The 19,091-nt window shown below is 44.0% G+C and overlaps 1 protein-coding gene across 1 annotated transcript in view; it reads left to right on the forward strand.

Moving 5' to 3' along the window:
• Positions 1 to 19,091, forward strand: part of LOC127418773 (gastrula zinc finger protein XlCGF26.1-like) — a 129,749-nt gene that overhangs the window by 73,886 nt on the left and 36,772 nt on the right. The window lies entirely within an intron of this gene.

The following is a 19,091-nucleotide window of genomic DNA, read 5'->3' on the forward strand; positions in this document are numbered from 1 at the left end:
GATGCCTTTGGAAGATGGAGACAGCTTAAAGTCCAGACATCCTTTAAAACGGATGCTGAGTTGGCGAATTCTGGCAACCCACATGAGCTTCAAGTTGGGGTCGGGGCAGACAACTCTCCAATATTTTGAGTTTGGACTGCAGTACCCATTTCAAATGCTTGTTGCCAATCTTACATATAGCACCTTTAAGATCAGGATATATCTGAAAAAGATATGTAAAAATAGACCAGAGGCTTCCTTACAGTTTGTGTGTTTAACAGTATATGGGGTCTTACCTAAAAGATAGTGGAGTAACTAACTCTTGCAGGAAATTGTGTGGTTTCATGTTAGACACACCCACCCTGGTGATATTCTTATCACCTAACTTTAAAGTGTCATTTCTAGGGTTGCAAAATTCCGGGAATTTTCAAAGTTGGAAACTTTCCTTGGGAATTAACGGGAATATATGGGAATTAATGGGAATAAACTGGAAATTTGCAAAATTGCAAGTTAGCATATAACAGGGAACTTAAATGTAATAAAAAAATAAAAATAAATAAATAAATAAAAAACTTGATAAAGATAAAGTTAAAACAACCAGATTTAATGCAAATTCTACCCTGCTCATTCCTCAATCACATGCACACAGCACACTACTAACTGCAGGTACTTACTACAGCAGGACTATTGAAGCCACACTTCTGCATTTGAGCCCAAGAACTACATCCAGTCAAGTTTTGATTATATTACTAGGGTAAATATATTTGATCTATGGTATTAAAGTTTAACTAGCAAATGCTAAATCAAAATGTGTTTATACAGTGGCTAGCTAGCCAGTAAATCAGATATGTTAAATGTAAGCTAGCTAATACCATTTCATTGACAATTTAAGAGGCTAGCTATCATGGTGCTAGCTAGCTCAACTGTGATGCTGTTCCTTCTGCTAGCCAGTTTTCTGTTATCATACAAGTAGTTTGAGATACAAGTAGATATAATCAGCATGCTGACTGAGGAGTGTTCATCTATTCATCTAGCCTATTTATATTCATTTGTCCAGCATCAGTTGTAAAATATTTTTACCATTCCAGAATATTCCAATTGTTTAGCTAACTATTTATATATCTGTGTGTGACATTGCATTAGTGTTTTTTATAAGCTTTTTTCTAATCTTATTCTACAGAACAATGCCACGTGCGCCATCTGATGTGTGGATACATTTCACCTCAGCCAATGTAGAAGGAAAGGCTGTGTACATTTGCAAATACTGTGCAAAGACCTATGTTAAGAATGCCACAAAGATGTAGCAGCATATAGCCAAGTGCCCAGAGTTTTTTCCAATGTTTCCAAAATTCCCCAGCTTAACTTCCCATGGAAAGTTTCTGAAAAGTTTCCAGAAATTTACCGGAAATTTTCAGCCCCTTTGCAACCATAGTCATTTCTCTTAGGATGTGTTTTTTTAAACGTGTTGCTTAAACAGAACAAGGGGAGTTTTTTATTATTATTATTATTATTATTATTATTATTACAAAGTGGGGTAAAATGTGTTTCAAAAATAAAAAATGTGATGACATGCAACAAAAGTCACTTTCATGGTCACTGTAAAGAAGATGAACAAATGGTTTAACAAAGATAATGTTTGGTATTAGTTTAACAAACAGGTTTATTTTACTAAAACACAATTTGTTAACACAAATTATTCATTTTTTTGCTTTTAACAAAGAGCAGAAAATGTGTTTCCAAAACAAAAAGGTGAATGTTATGAAGCAAACAAAAAAAAAAAACCAAGAGAAATTTTTTTTTAATTAAATAAATGTAAAAAAAAATAAATAAAAAAATCCCAATTTGGAGTGCCCAATTCCCACTAATTAGTAGGTCCTCGTGGTGGCGCGGTTACTCGCCTCAATCCGGGTGGTGGAGGACAAGTCTCAGTTACCTCCACTTCTGAGACCGTCAATATGCGCATCTTATCACATGGCTCATTGTGCATGACACCGTGGAGACTCCGCATGTGGAGGCGATCCATACACAACTTACCATGCGCCCCATTGAGTGCGAGAACCACTAATCGCGACCACGAGGAGGTTACCCCATGTGACTCTACCCTCCCTACGAACCGGGCCAATTTGGTTGCTTAGGAAACCTAGCTGGAGTCACTCAGCAGATTCGAACTCGCTACACCAGGGGTTGTAGTCAGCGTCAATTCTCGCTGAGATACCCAGGCCCCAAACCTGTTACTTTAAAGATAATGATCAAAATGGTTTAACAAAGATGAAGTCTAACGTTACATTATGTTATCAAACAGATTTATTGTCACGGTCCCGTCTCTCTGTCAGTCTGGGTTTTGGTCTGATGGGGCCTTGGCATTATCCGCCCATGTCTGTCTTTGTGTGCGCTCTTCTGTCTGTTGTGCTTCTTTTCTGGAGTATGGTGTCTGGGTCCTGACTTACTGTCTAGTTCGGTTCCGGTCTGTGTCGGGATTCAGACATTCATACTCCTTTTCTGTCTGTTATTGACGTGGGTGAATCGTGCTTGTTTTATCTTGGCTGCATGCACACGGTTCAATAATCCATGTCAGTCTTTGTGTCTGTTTCTCGCAGACACGTGTTCACTTGCTTTGCGCTGCACGCCCGGGTCACGAGCTGTCTTCATGTTTGTGCTGAGGTTCGGTCACTTCAGTAAGGTGTCGGGGGGGTGTGTGGCCGAACTCTCAAACAAGTGTCTTCTCTCGTCGTGTTTGGCATGAGTTTATATCGCTTCATTGTCTGGGCGACGTGCGCTCATGCCAATTGGATGTTTTGCCTGCTTGTGAGAGCTTAGAGTATGTGCTTACGTCACACCCCACCTCCTTGTTTGCTCATTATTGTTTCAGTAGTAACACCTGCCCTGATTTAACCCACTTGATATCTCTCCCTATTTTAGTCTCCTCGTGTTTGCTGTCCAGTGCCAGGTCGTCTTGTATCTAGTTCTTGTTACCTTGTATCCTGTTCCTTACTTTCATCTCTAGTCAGTCCTGTGTCTGTTTACTCCTGTGTTCCAGTCGATATTGCTTCCCTGTTCCCGTAGCCCTGTCCGGTTGGTCCTGATTCCCCATTTTCCCTCTGCCCCAGCCTGGATTTTGTTATTGATTCAACTATTAAACAATGAAAAAACAAAACACATACAAACAGAATCAACATTTAACCCTCACAATTGCACAATTGATATATATCACATTGATATATATCACACACATCCACTACACCTCTCTCTCCACTGTCCCTCCCCGAGAGCCCTCCAAAAAAGACAGATACTTGCCCCATTTCTCCACAAACAGGTCTAAACTCCCCAGACTTCTGGATGCTCCCTCTTCAAAAGCTGCCACCCTGCCCATCTCCGAACACCACTCCTGAAATGGGGGCATTCCAACCAACTTCCAACCCCTTAGAAATTTCTGTCTGGCAATCATAATACTAGTTAGGACCCAGTTTTTATGTGCTTATTCTCCATATTAATGACCGCCCCATCTCCTAAAATACAGAGTCTGGGGCAAAATCAAATTTGAGAGCCCAATACCTCACACATAAAACTCTGAATCTTCAACCAAAATTCTTGGATCTTAACACATCCACAAAAGACATGAGTTGTGTCTCTATCTTCTGATTGACATCGCCAACAGGTGGGTGTGTCTTTAAGACCAAGCCTATGCAATCTAGAGAGGATCCAATAGACTCCATGTAAAATCTTGAATTGCATAAGGTGAACCATTGCAGCTCTAGATGCAGACTTGATGTTATTTAGAATCCTAGCCCACACTCACTCCTCCAATACCAAGTTTAGATCTTTCTCCCATAATCTCTTAAGAGAAGTTGAAGTTCCATCCCCCAGACTCTTGAATTAGCAGGGAGTAATACACTGATGCCTCATGACCTTTTCCAAAAGCAGTAATCACCACTCCCAGAGTATCTGTCACTTTAGGGAGGTGTAAACTATTCCCAAAAACAGTACAGAGCAGGTGGCGCAGCTGTAAATACTTGTAGAACTGAGATCTGGGAATCCCAAAAAGTTTAACCAAATTTTGAAAGGATCTCAACTCTCCACTCTCGGGTTTCAACGTGACGCCATGCAAGGAGCAGACATGTAAACGGCAAGCTCTGCGCACTTTGCTAGTTTTTAATTATTTTATGTCATAAACCGGTGAGATTCGATACACCCTGCTACATATCTGTTCTTTGAAGTCAACATGGCAAAGAATTCAAAATCCTCGGGCTCTGCAGATATTAAAAGACACTTATGTGCTCAAGCTGATACCTCAGACAAGGCCGCAGACTCGGTTTGGATGGTGCGGCAGGAGAAATCCAGCAGCAACTGGCGAGCACGTCTGTGATGCTGACGAAAGTTGTTGCTGACTTAGAGGATCTTGCTGTAATACGTTGATCGATTACTACAATGGAAATGAAATTCTCTGAGTTGGTTACAAGTATCGGGGATGTCGAGAGGCGGATCGATCATCTGGAGTCATCAGAGAGGGAATTAGCTGCTAATCCGCTAGCGACCAAAGTAGATTTGGAACGCTTTTTGGAAAAACTGGAGGATTTGGAGAATCGTAGACGGCGCAACAATGTCCGAATTGTTTGAATTCCTGAGCATGAAGAAGGTTAAGATATGGTGAAATTCCTAGACGAGCTCTTCCCAAGTCTGCTCGACATAACAGGCCATAAGGTGGAAATCGAGCAAGGTCACAGAGTCCCGGATTGGAGATCCGATGAGGGAGAGAGGCTTCGATCAATTCTGGCCAAATTTCTGAGATCATCCGATAAATATCTCGTGTTGCACGAGGTGAGGAGCAAAGGAAAGCTTTCTTGGAAGAATCACAGCATTTTCTTGTTCCCAGACTTTGCGAATTCGACGAGAGAAACATGATCGATTCAAAGAATGCAAGAAACTCTTACATCAACGGAAGATCGCTTTTGCACTGATGTTTCCGGCCAAACTGAGAATAGATACTAAGGATGGCCGCAAAATATTTACATGCCCACAGCAAGCATTGTCTTTCATAGAGACAATGGGTTGAGTAAACCATTTGGTGATTTTCATGTGGCCCCCAAGTGAATTGACTTGCTGTACATACACTTGACTGTCTGAGGAAGCTGGCCGCAATTTTTGTTTCTTTTAGTGGTAGTTCTGCCTAGCGGCTGGAGTTTGTTTTGTGTAGTAACACTCCTTCAAGAAATCGACGGAGGATCACTTTTGCACTGATGTTTCCGGCCAAATTGAGAAAAGATACTAAGGATGGCTGCAAAATATCTACATGCACACAACAAGCAATGTTTTTCATAAAATCAATGGACTGAGGAAGTCATGGTGTGTTTCTCACATGCCTCCAAGTGTGCTTGTCTCACTGATCATACATTTGACCATCCGAGGAAACTGGGCGCCTTTTTTGTTTCTTTTTGTGCTGGTTCCGCCTAGCGGCTGGAGTTTGTTTTGTGGAATAACACTCCTTCGGGATGGAAGTTGTGGATGAATCTGCTCATTATTTGTGCTTATGCCTCCTATTGGCTGGAGTTTGTTTCATGGAGTATTTTTTGCAGGACATTGCAAGGATTAAGTCATCTGCTGCACTCATGAACAGCCGGCTCACTGAACATTCGTTTGAATGGCTTTATTTATTTTTTTGTGCTGGTTTCTCTAGAGGCTGTAGTTTGTTTTGTAGAGGAACACACCTTCGATTCTTGTGAATGAATCTACATGTTCTTTGTGTTTATTCTGATTATTTGCTGGAGTTTGTTTTATACATTATTTTCTGTTATGTAATTCTGTCTCACAAAATTTGTACAGAAGTACCGGACGTGAGCAATCCGATGGCAAAGTTGTCGCGGGGGCTCTCATAGGCATACATGGACTGTTTGAGTTTACCCGGTTGGTGTTGTCGTGCGCAGGGTTAATGCGTACATTTTTCTTTTTTCTGTTTGTTTGGTTCGGGGGGAAGTTCGGGGTTTGACTGTGGCACTAATGTTGGAATGTGGTCTTCATAATTTTATTTTTGACACACAATCTATTATTTCTAATATGTCAAAATGTCAAGTGGATTATCTCTCTCCATGTGGAATGTGAATGGGTTGGGGCACCACATAAAAAGAAAGAAGGTTATTTATTTTCTTAAACGTAAGAAATATGATATAGTGAAACACATCTTTCCCCACAGGAAGCTAAAACATTTGGGAAGATATGGGGTGGAAATGTTTTCTTTAGTGCTGGCTCAAGTAAGAGCAGGGGAGTCATTACACTAATAAAAAAACATCTACAATTCAAATGTCTCAAACAGATTAAAGATAAATTAGGAAGAGTCATTATTGTTTTAGCAGAAATTCAGGGGCAAAGGTTGATTTTGGCTAATATTTATGCACCTAATTCTGATGATCAGGGCTTTTTTTATAGATCTTGAAGGTATGTTGCAAGCCGCTGGCACCCTTCATGATATAATATTGGGAGGAGACTTTAATCTATTGATAGACTCAGTCCTTGATCATAGTGAAGCAAAAGTGTGCAAGCCCCCTAGAGCAACATTGACACTTCACAGGATGTGTAAATATCTTGGTCTTACAGATATTTGGAGACTTTTAAACCCATCTGGTAGGGACTATACATTTTTTTATCAGTCCATAAGATTTATTCTAGAATAGATTTTTTTTTAAATATCTAAGTCCCTCATTTCTTCAGTCATTGATTGCTCAGTTGGAAACATCTTAGTCTCAGATCACGCCCTGGTGAGTTTAGAGGTGTTGCCACCTAAGGAGAAAAAGAAATCATGTAGTTAATGTTTCCCTTTTGCAAAATACTGATTTCCAACAAATGTTAAAGGCTGAAATCGATGTTTATATGGAGACCAACTGGTCCTCAGTATCCTATGTGGGCGTGGCTTGGGGGGCACTTCAGGTGGTTCTTAGGGGTCGAATCATACAGTATGCCTTGTTCATCAAAAAATCCAAAGCACGAGAACTCATGGATTTGGAAGAGAATATTAAAAGTACCGAGACAGAACTGAAGCACAGAATGTCATCTGATGACCTCAGAGAATTGACCCGATTGAAATACAGATATAATACTATTTTGTCACCGAAGGTGGAGTTTTGGTTATTTAGGGCAAGACAGTCATATTTTGAGTTGGGGGACAAAGCAGGGAAGCTTTTGGCTAGATATAAAGCAGAGATAGTTTTTTTCTACCAATCCCTCAGTGAAATCTGCTGGTGGTGAATTTTTTACCTCAGCCATCTATATTAATAATGCTTTTAAGGAATTCTATCTTGATCTTTATAGATCCACGTCTTCGTCTACTGATGAAGATATTAGAAAATTTGTGGAATCATTAGATCTCCCTAAACTGACGACTGAGCAAAAAAATTATCTTGATTCTGAGATAACCTTGGGGGAGCTAAACGAGGTAATTAAGGCCCTGCCTACAGGCAAGGCTCTGGGGCCAGATGGATTTGCCACTGAATTTTTTAGATCTTATGCTACAGAACTGGCTCCACTTTTGTTAGAAGTTTATATGGAATCATTAAAGAATGGAAAGCTTCCGCCAACCATGACACAAGCCTGGATCAGTCTGATTCTTAAAAAGGACAAAGATCCAAGTGAGTGTAAGAGTTACCATCCAATTTCCCTGATCCAGCTAGACGTTAAAATTTTTTCTAAAATTTTGGCTAATCGATTAAGTAAAGTTATGACATCTCTTATATATATAGATCAGATGGGGTTTATTCGGGGCCGCAGCTTTTCTGATAACATTAGGCGTTTCATCAATATCATGTGGTCAGTGGTGAATGATCAGACTGCGGTCGCTGCCATCTCACTTGACGCTGAAAAGGCGTTTGATATGGTAGAAATGGGATTATCTTTTTAAGATTTTGGAAATGTATGGGTTCGGGAATACTTTTATTGAATGGATTAAGTTACTTTATAGACACCTGGGAGCGGCGGTACAAACAAATGGATTAATTTCAGATTATTTTACTCTGGATAGGGGCACCCGGCAGGGTTGCCCTCTTTCCCCATTATTGTTCTGTCTTGCCCTGGAACCATTAGCAGCTGCGATAAGAAAGGAGGAGGATTTTCCAGGGGTGATGGCGGGAGGTGTGGTTGCTTAAGCTACTGATTTACGCAGATGATATTTTATTATTCGCCTCTGACCCTACTAGATCTATCCCTTGCCTCCACAGAATTATTAATTCCTTTTCTAAGTTCTCAGGATACAGAGTTAATTGGTGTAAATCCGAAGCTTTGGCTCTGACAGCATACTGCCCAATAACGGTTTTCCTGCCTTCCAGTGGCCCAAACAGGGCATTAAATATTTGGGTATTTTATTTTCAGCAAATTTGTGTGATTTAGTTAGAGTTCATTTTGACCCTTTAATAAAAAAGTTTTCGAGCGATGTGGACAGGTGGGCTTCATTACATTTATCAATGATTGGGAAGGTTAATGTTATTAAAATTAATTGTGTTCCAAAATTCAACCATTTGCTACAGTCACTCCCTATAGATGTCCCCCTCTCTTATTTCAACCAATTTGATAACATAGCGAAGTCATTCATTTGGAATGGGAAACGTCCCAGATTACATTTTAGTAAACTGCATAGGCCGACTGATAAAGGTTAGGCCTACCCAAGATTTTGTTTTATTATTATGCGGTCGGTCTCAGACATCTGGCTCATTGGTCGCTTCCACCTGAGAGAGCCCCTCCCTGGTTTTGTATTGAACAGGAAGTTCTTGCCTTTCTATCAAACTAATCGGAGATGTTAATTTCCCTATCTGCCACTCACTCGACGTTGTGTCAATGTAGTGACACTAGGGGTCACTCTTGGGAGCCCAAGACACCTCTGGTCTTTGATAAAAGGCCAATGAAAATTGGCGAGTGGTATTTGCATGCCACTCCCCCGGACATACGGGTATAAAAGGAGCTGGTATGCAACCACTCATTCAGATTTTCTTTTTGGAGCCGAATGGTCATGCTCACTGAGCTGAATTCCCACTTCTATGAAGGCAAGGCATAGATCTAGTGGAGCTGGAGACGAATATTAAAATATCATCAGAGTAAAGCAAACGCTTATGTGCCACACCTCCTGGCACCACCCCTGGAAAATTATCTTCCCTTCTTATTGTGGCTGCTAATCCTTCCAGGACAAAACAGAACAATAATGGGGATAGAGGGCAACCCTGCTGGGTGCCCCTATCCAGATTAAAATAATCTGAAATTAATCAGTTTGTTTGTACCGCTGCTAACAGGTGTCTATAACGTAACTTAATCCATCCAATAAAAGTATTCCCGAACCTGTATATTTCCAAAATGTTAAAAAGACTATCCCATTCTACCGTATCAAATTGTCTTTTTTGGCGTCAAGTGAGATGGCAGCGACCGGAGTCTGATCATTCGCCACTGACCACATGATATTGATGAAATGCCTAATGTTATCAGAAGAACTGCGGCCCCAAATAAACCCCACCTGATCTATATGTATAAGATATGTCATAACTTTACTCAATCGGTTAGCCAGAATTTTTGACAATATATTAACATCTAGCTGGATCAGGGAAATTGGATGGTAACTTTTACACTTGCTTGGATCTTTGTCCTTTTTAAGTATCAGACTGATACAGGCTTGTGTCATAGTTGGCGGAAGCTTTCCATTCTTTAATGATTTCGTATGAACTTCTAGCAAATGTGGAGCCAATTCTGTAGCATAAGATCAAAAATATTCAGCGGCACAGCCATCTGGCCCCGGAGCCTTGCCTGTAGGCAGGCCTTAATTACCTCGTCAAGCTCCTCCAAGGTTATCTCAGAATCAAGAGAATTTTTTTGCTCAGTCATCAGTTTAGGGAGTTCTAATGGTTCCACAAAGTTTCTGATACCTTCATCAGTAGACAAAGATGTGGAACTATAAAGATCAAGATAGAATTCTTTAAAAGCATTATTAACATCAATGGCTGTGGTAAAAATTTCACCACCAGCAGATTTCACTGATGGAATGGTAGAAAAAGACTCTCTCTGCATTATATATCTAGCCAAAAGCTTCCCTGCTTTGTCCCCCGACTCAAAGTATGACTGTCTTGCCCTGAATAGCCAAAACTCCACCTTTCATGACAAAATAGTATTATATCTGTATTTCATTCGGGTCAATTCTCTGAGGCCATCAGGTGACATTCGGCATTTCAGCTCTGCCTCTGCACTTTTAATATTCCCTTCCAACTCCATGAGTTCTCGTGCTTTGGACGTTTTGATGAACGAGGCATACTGTATGATCCGACCCCTTAGAACTGCCTTAAGTGCCTCCCAAGCCATGCCCACAGAGGATACTGAGGACCAGTTGGTCTCCATATAAACATTTATTTCAGCCTTTAACATTTGTTGGAATTCAAGATTTTGCAAAAGAGATATATTATGCATCTCCACAACTCCTCCACCCTCACTTTGAACACTGGTGCACCCCAGGGCTGTGTGCTGAGTCCAATCCTCTACTCCCTCTTCACCCACAACTGCATACCTGAGCATGGCTCCAACTCCATTATCAAGTTTGCAGATGACACCATGGTGGTAGGCCTGATCAGCGGTGACGATGAGACGGCCTACAGGGAAAAGGTACAGCACCTGGCAGTGTGGTGTGCCAACAACAATCTCACACTCAACACCCAGAAGACCAAGGAGCTGATTGTGGACTACCGGCGGACTAGGAAGGGCCACACATACACTCCCATCTACACTGATGGGGATGAAGTGGAGCGTGTGACTAGCTTCAAGTTCCTGGGTGTCCATATCTCTGAGGATCTTTCCTGGATCTACAACTTCCACTACTTCCTTAGGAAGCTAAGGAAAGCTCACCTGTCCCCCTACATCCTGCTGAAATTTTACTGCTGCACTATTGAATGTATCCTAACAAACTGCATCACAGTGTGGTATGGCAACTGCACTGTCTCAGACCAGAAGGCCCTCCATTGGGTGGTGAAAACTGCCCAATACATTGTTGTGCGCTACGTTCAGGAGCAGGTTTGGTTATTAGCAATAATCAATAATTATCAAAGATAATTATTAAAATCAATAGAACATTGATTAGAATCAATGTTAGCTTTTTAATGCTTTAAACCAACAATCATCAAAGACAACCATCAATTATCAAATTCAATAGAATAATAATTTTTATCAAAGGTAATCATTAATTATTAAAATCAATGGAACATTGATTTGAATTAACACTAGCATATTGATCCTTCAAATTCAACAATCATCAAAGATAATTATCAATTATCCAAATCAATAGAATATTAATAAGGATTAATATCGCCAGGGCACCACCCTGGAATCAAGGACTAATAACCAGACAGTATAACAGTCTCAATATTAGATTGTTCTCTTAGGAAAATCGACGTCTGAAGAACATCGACATTCAAAAGCAAACAATGAAGGCTTGAATCCGAGCACTGACATCGTCTGCCAGCCTTTGACACAGGTGCATGCAAAACAAACCAAAACACTTCTCTTTGAAATATAACAAAGTTTATTGATGCAGTAATGTCAATTAATAATCAATACAATGCAGTCAATAAACTTACGATTTACAACTACAAACTAAACAGTGACATGATTAGATATGGTTAGATATGGTAACCAAAATAAGCCTATAACACATGAGAGGAAGGTATGTGTGTGTGTGTGAGTGTGACTCTCGTGGAGAGTACGTCGTGAGATTTCCAGGCAGAGAATATGGCCGCGAATGTGGGCGGAGAGAAGCCGGTTAATGGCGTCTGCCCATTTACCGCGTGTCTCCGCTTGTACGATAACTTAGGGACAAAGCTAAGCTTTATTACTAAGTTATCTACAGCCAAATGTGTGTGCGGGTATGCTTGTGAGGGGTTGCATGTGTGTGTGGTTAGTACGAGAGAGAGAGAATAAAGTGGCAGCACCACTCACGATCGTGGGAGAGAAAGCAGCTGTTAGTTTATCACTCAGAGACACAGTGAACGGCTCGTAAACCATCCCGCGGTTCTTTTTTTGGGGGGGGGGGATTTTTCCCCTTTTTCTCCCAATTTGGAATTCCCAATGCACTCTAAGTCCTCGTGGTTGCATAGTGATTCGCCTCAGTCCGGGTGGCGGAGGACAAATCCCAGTTGCCTCTGCGTCTGAGATAGTCAACCCGTGCATCTTATCACGTGGCTTGTTGAGCTCATTGCCATGGAGACATAGCATGTGTGGAGGCTTCACACCATCCACCGCGGCATCCACGCTCAATTCACCATGCGCCCCACCGAGAACAAACCACATAATAGCAACCATGAGGAGGTTACCCCATGTGACTCTACTCTCCCTAGCAACCGAGCCAATTTGGTTGCTTAGGAGACCTGGCTGGAGTCACTCAGCATGCCCTGGGATTCGAACTAGCGACTAGTGAACTCCAGGGGTGGTAGCCAGCGTATTTGACCACTGAGCTACCCAGGCCCCCATGGTCTTTGGTTCTTTAATGGATAAACTCAGTGTTTACTCAGAGTTACAAACTCAGTCTCACCCGCGATGGAGGAAATACACAACAGTCCAACGTGGTTGGACTACAACACAACAAAGTCTAATTCATGATAACAGTACGTTACAGTAATACCTTAAGTATTATTAGCAGCAATGAGCGGACTCAGCAGTCCGTAAACTGTACAAGCAATAACCTTGATACACAAGAATAACACACTATAATATTCTATCTCTGCCCAGACATAAACCTCTTACTTGAATCATGTTCATCCGTCCTTTAACTCAGACTCGGTTCCTCGAGGCTCGGGTGATGACGGGAGGCTGTTTCCTCGCTCTGGCGGCGGGCGGTACGGCTGCTGATTCTCGGCGGGCTGGCGGAGAAATCAGCGATGTCAACTCGGTTGAAGAGGGAAGAGAAATCTTCTTTCTTCACTTCTGCAGGCAAACGGATGAAGATGCGGATTGCTCGGCGGTCTCCTTCGGATACGTTAGAGTGTTCGGTGGAACACAGAGTAATCTCAACTCATCCAGCGAGATGGAGATTGTATGGCCACAGTTTCAAGTCGTACGTTACTTCCTTGTGCAACGAGGCTACACCTGAAAGCAGCGATGAGCTGCGTCTACGCACTGCATGCAAAGTTTCTGGAAGCGATGCCCAGAAGGATCTCAGCGGTATTTCTACTCCTGATGACATCATGGTTGAGGGGCCTCATCCAATATTTATATTATCAAATATGTCATGTTGTGTGCCTCATCCAATAGGAGTTGAGAGTTCGATCCTTTGGAATTTCACACATGGGTGTAAAGTGAGCAAGGCTTCAATGGGATTTGTAGTCTGTTTTGGACTCCCTTTGTTTGATTTTGGCGCGGTTGTTATCAGTAAGATTTATGACTGTGTGTGTGTAGGCCTCAGTCAGGCTTTACAACTGTGTGCAGGCCCAACAACATCACTGGTGTTCAGCTACCCTCCATCAAAGACATTCACCACAAATGCTGCATAAGCAGGGTGAGAAGCTTTATCAAAGACACCTCTCACCCCAACCATGGTCTGTTTACTCCTCTCCCATCTGGGAGACGCTATAGGAGTCTTCGCAGTCGCACCAGCAGACTCAGAAACAGTTTCTTTTCCTCAGCTGTCAGCCTACTGAACTCTAAACTCAGGCACTGAACACTGCATCCCACTTGGACTACTTTATTTTATTTTTTTGCACATTTCCTTGCACATTTCTTTGCACATAATTTCTACCTCTTGATGCCGCTTGCACTGTCTCACTTGAAAAGTCTCCAAATATCTGTAAGACCAAGATATTTACACATCCTGTGAAGCATCAATGTTGCTCTAGGGCGTTTGCACACTTTTGCTTCACTATGATCAAGGACTGAGTCCATCAATAGATTAAAGTCTCCTCCCAATAATATATTGTGGCAGCGGGGGCGTGGTCCTCCAAGCCCTCGCTGGCTTACATCGGAGCCACCAGCAATCCCTGCTTGAGCTCCAGCAAGATAAAGACTCCCGGTTTGTGGAGCTCATGCGCGCTCAAGCAGAGGACCGACAGGCGATCTGGAGCCTCCTCAGCCAGGAGGCATCCCCAGCCGCGACCCCAGACACCCACACGCCGTTACCCCCACCTGCGCTACAGAAGATGGGGGCGGCGGACGACCCAGAGGCGTTCCTGGATCTCGTTGAGCGCACCGCCGAGATCTGGGGCTGGCCGCTTGGCCAGTGGTCGGCCCGACTCATACCGCTGCTGTCCGGGGAAGCCCAGCTCGCGGCTCAACAACTACCAGCGATGAGCCTCCTGGCTTACGGAGACTTAAAGAAAGCCATCCTGCAATGGGTTGGTCGGAGTCCAGAAGAAAGTTGTCAACTCTTCTGGAGCCTGAAGCTGGAGAGCTCCGACCGCCCGTTTGCTTTGCCCAAAGGCTCCGCGATGCCTGCCGAAGATGGTTGCTAGCGGGGGACTGCGGCGTCGACGGGATCATCGACCAGGTGGTACTGGAGCAATTAATACATCAACTGCCAAAAGGGACGGCGGAGTGGGTCCAGTGCCACCGCCCGGCGTCGCTGGAGGAAGCCATCCGGATTGCGGAGGACCACATGGCGGCGATCCCAAGGGCAGAAGAGCCCTCCCACTCTCTCTCTCTCTCTTCCCCTGTCTCATTTCCCTCTCCTCTCTCCTCTCATTCTGCTCTCTCTCCAGGTCCCGTTCCTGCCCCACGCAGATGAGGAGGACTTCAGCCACTGAGACCAGTTCCCCGGGTGTGGGAGCTGACACCTTCCCCTATCCCGATGCCCCGCCGCTCTCCCCCTCAGGGAGGGGCGCCCGCCGACGCAAGTGCGGGCGTAGCGCCTGGGCCAGCCTGCTGGAGGTGCGGGGACCCAGACCACTTCCGGGATCAGTGCCCTCTGATGGAGCTGGGGACAGTTGTGCGGGTCTCTGACCTCCCGCAGGCTGCCCCTGACCGGGCTGGGGTGTACCGGATACCGGTAAGTGTCAAGTGGGGTACTCACCAAGCGTTGATGGACACCGGGTGTAATCAAACCACTATCTACCAACGCTTGGTTCAACCTGAGGCATTGGACACAACTAAAACGGTGAGGGTGAAATGTGTGCATGGGGATATTCACAAGTATCCGGTGGTGACCCTGACGATTAAATCCCGGGGGAAAAGCATAGAGTGCAGGTCGCGGTTAGTTCCCGCCTCACCCATCCGCTGATTTTGGGGACTGATTGGCCTGATTTTAGAGTTTTTTGAAGGGAATTTGCACGGATGGGTCCTGTATGAAGTCAGGGAGATGTGCAATGTGCGATGCTCTGGCAGGGGAGGCGGAGCCGGGGCCATCCTCGACAGCTCTGCATCATAATTACGAGAGAGGGGGAGAGGCTGCAGCCCCTCCCCTTCTCAGGGAATTCCCTGAGGTGGATTTTCCTTTGGAGCAGTCACGAGACGAAACCCTCAAACATGCCTTCGACCAAGTGAGAGTCATTGATGGTCAACGTCTCCAGCCGGACATCGCCCTTTCATACCCCTATTTTGCGATTATAAATGAGTGGTTGTATAGAGTGACACAGGACGCTCAGACTAAAGAGGATACACCCAACTTTTGATTCCGTCGGGAAATGGTATTCCAGGCGGCTCATTATAATCCCATGGCGGGTCACTTAGGAGAAATGAAAACACTGAACCGTCTAATAGCCCGTTTCTATTGGCCGGGCATTGGCGGCTTCTCCCCATTCGAGCCGCTGTATGGGCGACGCCCACGCGGTGTGCTTGATGTATTGCGAGAGGCCTGGGAGGAGGGACCTTCAAACAGTAAAAATGAAATTCAATACGTTCTTGATCTTAGAGCAAAACTCCACACTTTGGGACAGCTAACACAGGAGAATTTGCTCCAAGCTCAAGAATGACAGCGCCGACTGTATGACAGGGGAACTCAGCTAAGGGAATTTACACCGGGAGATAAAGTGCTTGTATTGCTTCCCACATCGAGCTCTAAATTACTCGCCAAGTGGCAAGGACCCTTTGAGGTCACACGACGAGTGGGAGATCTCGATTATGAGGTTAAACGAACCGACAAAGGGGGTGCACGTCAAATATACCACCTCAATCTACTGAAATTGTGGAGGGAGGCGGTTCCCATGACATTGGCTACAGTAATTCCCGAGAAGGCGGAGCTCGGACCGGAGGTGAGTTCAAAACATAAACAGTTCCCCCGATCACTTGCGGAGACCACCTCTCACCGAGTCAACTCGCGGAGGTTGCTGGGTTGCAACAGGAGTTTGCGGATGTGTTCTCCCCTCTACCGGGACGTACAAACCTTCATCCATCACCACATCGAGACCGAGCCAGGGGTCGTGGTACGTAGCCGCCCCTATCGATTACCCGAACACAAGAAGAAAATAGTTCAGGAAGAATTGGATGCAGTGCTCGATATGGGGGTAATAGAAGAATCCCACAGCGAGTGGTCCAGCCCTGTTGTTCTAGTGCCTAAGAGCGACGGGTCTGTACGGTTCTGTGTGGATTATAGGAAAGTCAACGCGGTGTCTAAATTTGATGTGTATCATCAACTCGCGTTGATGAGTTGCTCGATCGGTTGGGCACTGCTCGATTTTATTTGACATTGGATTTAACGAAGAGTTATTGGCAGATCCCCTTGACACCAGTTTCCCGTGAGAAAACCGCCTTCTCCACACTGTTTGGATTACACCAGTTTGTGACACTTCCTTTTCGGTTTGTTTGGAGCCCCGGCTACGTTTCAGCGTCTCATGGACCGAATCCTCAGACCGCATTCAGCTTACGCCGCTGCCTATTTAGATGATATCATCATTTATAGCAATGATTGGCAGCGGCACATGCAACATCTGAGGGCGGTTCTGAGATCGCTGCGCCGAGCGGGACTCACAGCGAACCCAAAGAAGTGCACGATTGGGCGGGTGGAGGTACGGTATCTGGGGTTTCACTTGGGCCACGGGCAGGTGCGTCCCCAAATTGACAAGACAGCGGTGATTGTGACCTGCCTGAGGCCCAAGACCAAAAAGGGGGTGAGAGAGTTCCTGGGGCTGGCTGGCTATTATAGAAGGTTCGTACCTAATTATTCGGACGTCACCAACCTGCTGACTGATCTCACTAAAAAGGGAGCTCCAGACCCGGTCCAGTGGATGGAGCAGTGTCAGCGGGCATTCACGCAAGTTAAAGCCGCACTTTGCGGGGGGCCGCTTTTACATTCACCTGACTTCTCTCTCCCTTTTGTTTTACAGACAGATGCTTCAGACAGAGAGCTGGGGGCCGTACTCTCACAGGTGGTGGAGGGGGAGGAGCGCCCGGTGCTGTACATTAGCCATAAGCTCTCGTTGAGGGAAACTAAGTACAGCACCGTGGAAAAGGAGTGTCTCACCATCAAGTGGGCGGTCCTCACTCTCCGATACTACCTGTTGGGGCGGGCCTTCACCCTCTGTTCCGATCACGCCCCACTCCAGTGGCTCCACCGCATGAAAGATACCAATGCCCGGATCACCTGTTGGTACCTGGCTCTTCAGCCGTTTAAGTTCAAGGTGGTCCACAGACCGGGGGCGCAGATGGCTGTCGCCGACTTCCTTTCAGGAATGGGGGGAGTGGTAGGCAGGCCGGATGCCGCCCCGGCCTGAGTCGGGTGGTGGGGATATGTGGCAGCGGGGGCGTGGTCAAGCATCTCTCCGGAGAGAGAGAAAGTGGTAAGGGCGCTTACACCTGAGTTAAATTATGTCTAACACCTGTCTCTAATTTCAGTGAGCACGGGGAGAGCGGCATAAATAGAGCCACACCACAGGTAGACGGGAGAGAGAGCCTGGGCACCGATTGTGAAGCCAAGAGTTTATTATTGCAAAGTTGAGAGTTTATTTTGTGAAGTAGCTTGTGGATTTTTAGACTGAGTTATTGAACAGCGTAAAAGCCTTGAAAGACTGTATTTGCTGCAGTGAGGAAAATAAACGCTTACCTGAACCAGGAAATCTGCTTCTCGCCTCCTCCTTCCACCGAAAAGTGTTACATATATCATGAGTGGTGCCAGCGGCTTGCAACATCCCTTCAAGATCTATAAAAAAGCCCTGATCATCAGCATTAGGTGTGTAAATTTTAGCCAAAATTAACCTTTGCCCCTGAATTTCTGCTTAAACAATAATGACTCTTCCTAATTTATCTTTAATCTGTTTGAGACATTTAAATTGTATATGTTTGCTAATCAATGTATTGACACCCCTGCTCTTACTTGAGCCAACACTAAAGAAAACATGTCCACCCCATATCTTCCCAAATTTTTCAGCTTCCTGTGGGGAAAGATGCGTTTCTTGAGAAAACATTATATCATATTTCTTACGCTTAAGAAGAGAAACAACTTTCCTTCTATTTATGGGGTGCCCCAACCCATTCACATTCCACATAGCGAGAGATAATCCACTCATATTAACATTTGACATTTTGACATGTTAGAAATAATAAACAGAATTAGAGTTGAAGTCAGAAGTTTACATACACCTTAGCCAAATACATTTAAACTCAGTTTTTCACAATTCCTGACATTTAATTATCCTGTCCGGGCGCAATATTATCACAGCTTTGCAATGAAACACTTAATTCTGTAATTGTGAATTCCATATCTAAACAGCAGTCACTATCATTTTTCTTCCTCATAATATCCTGATTTCTTTCTAACATAGTTATTCTACATTGTTCATATTTTCCTCCCAATTCTGTATTATGAGATCTTTCTAATGCTTTTCCTAATAAATTATAGATATTGCAACTACATCATTTTCTACTAAAACTGGTATTTGAAATGTCTTTTTACCTTTTCCACTCATACTTCGTACCATATTCCAAATTGTATTCATAGGTGTATCTTTTCCTATTGTTGAACAGAAATTTCTCCAACCTACTTTTTTAGCATTCTTTATAATTCTTCTTGCATTTGCTCTAGCTCTCTTGTATTTCAAAAGATTAGTCATATTCATGTTTTTCCTTAGTTGTTTGAATATATTGTTTCTTATTGCTCTATTACACTCTTCTGTCCACCATGGTATGTTCTTCATTTTCTGACCTGCTTTCCTTTGAGGGATATATAACATTGCTGCTTCTAATATCTTATTAGA

The sequence above is a fragment of the Myxocyprinus asiaticus genome, chromosome 28 (assembly GCF_019703515.2).
Source record: "Myxocyprinus asiaticus isolate MX2 ecotype Aquarium Trade chromosome 28, UBuf_Myxa_2, whole genome shotgun sequence".
NCBI lineage: Eukaryota > Metazoa > Chordata > Actinopteri > Cypriniformes > Catostomidae > Myxocyprinus > Myxocyprinus asiaticus.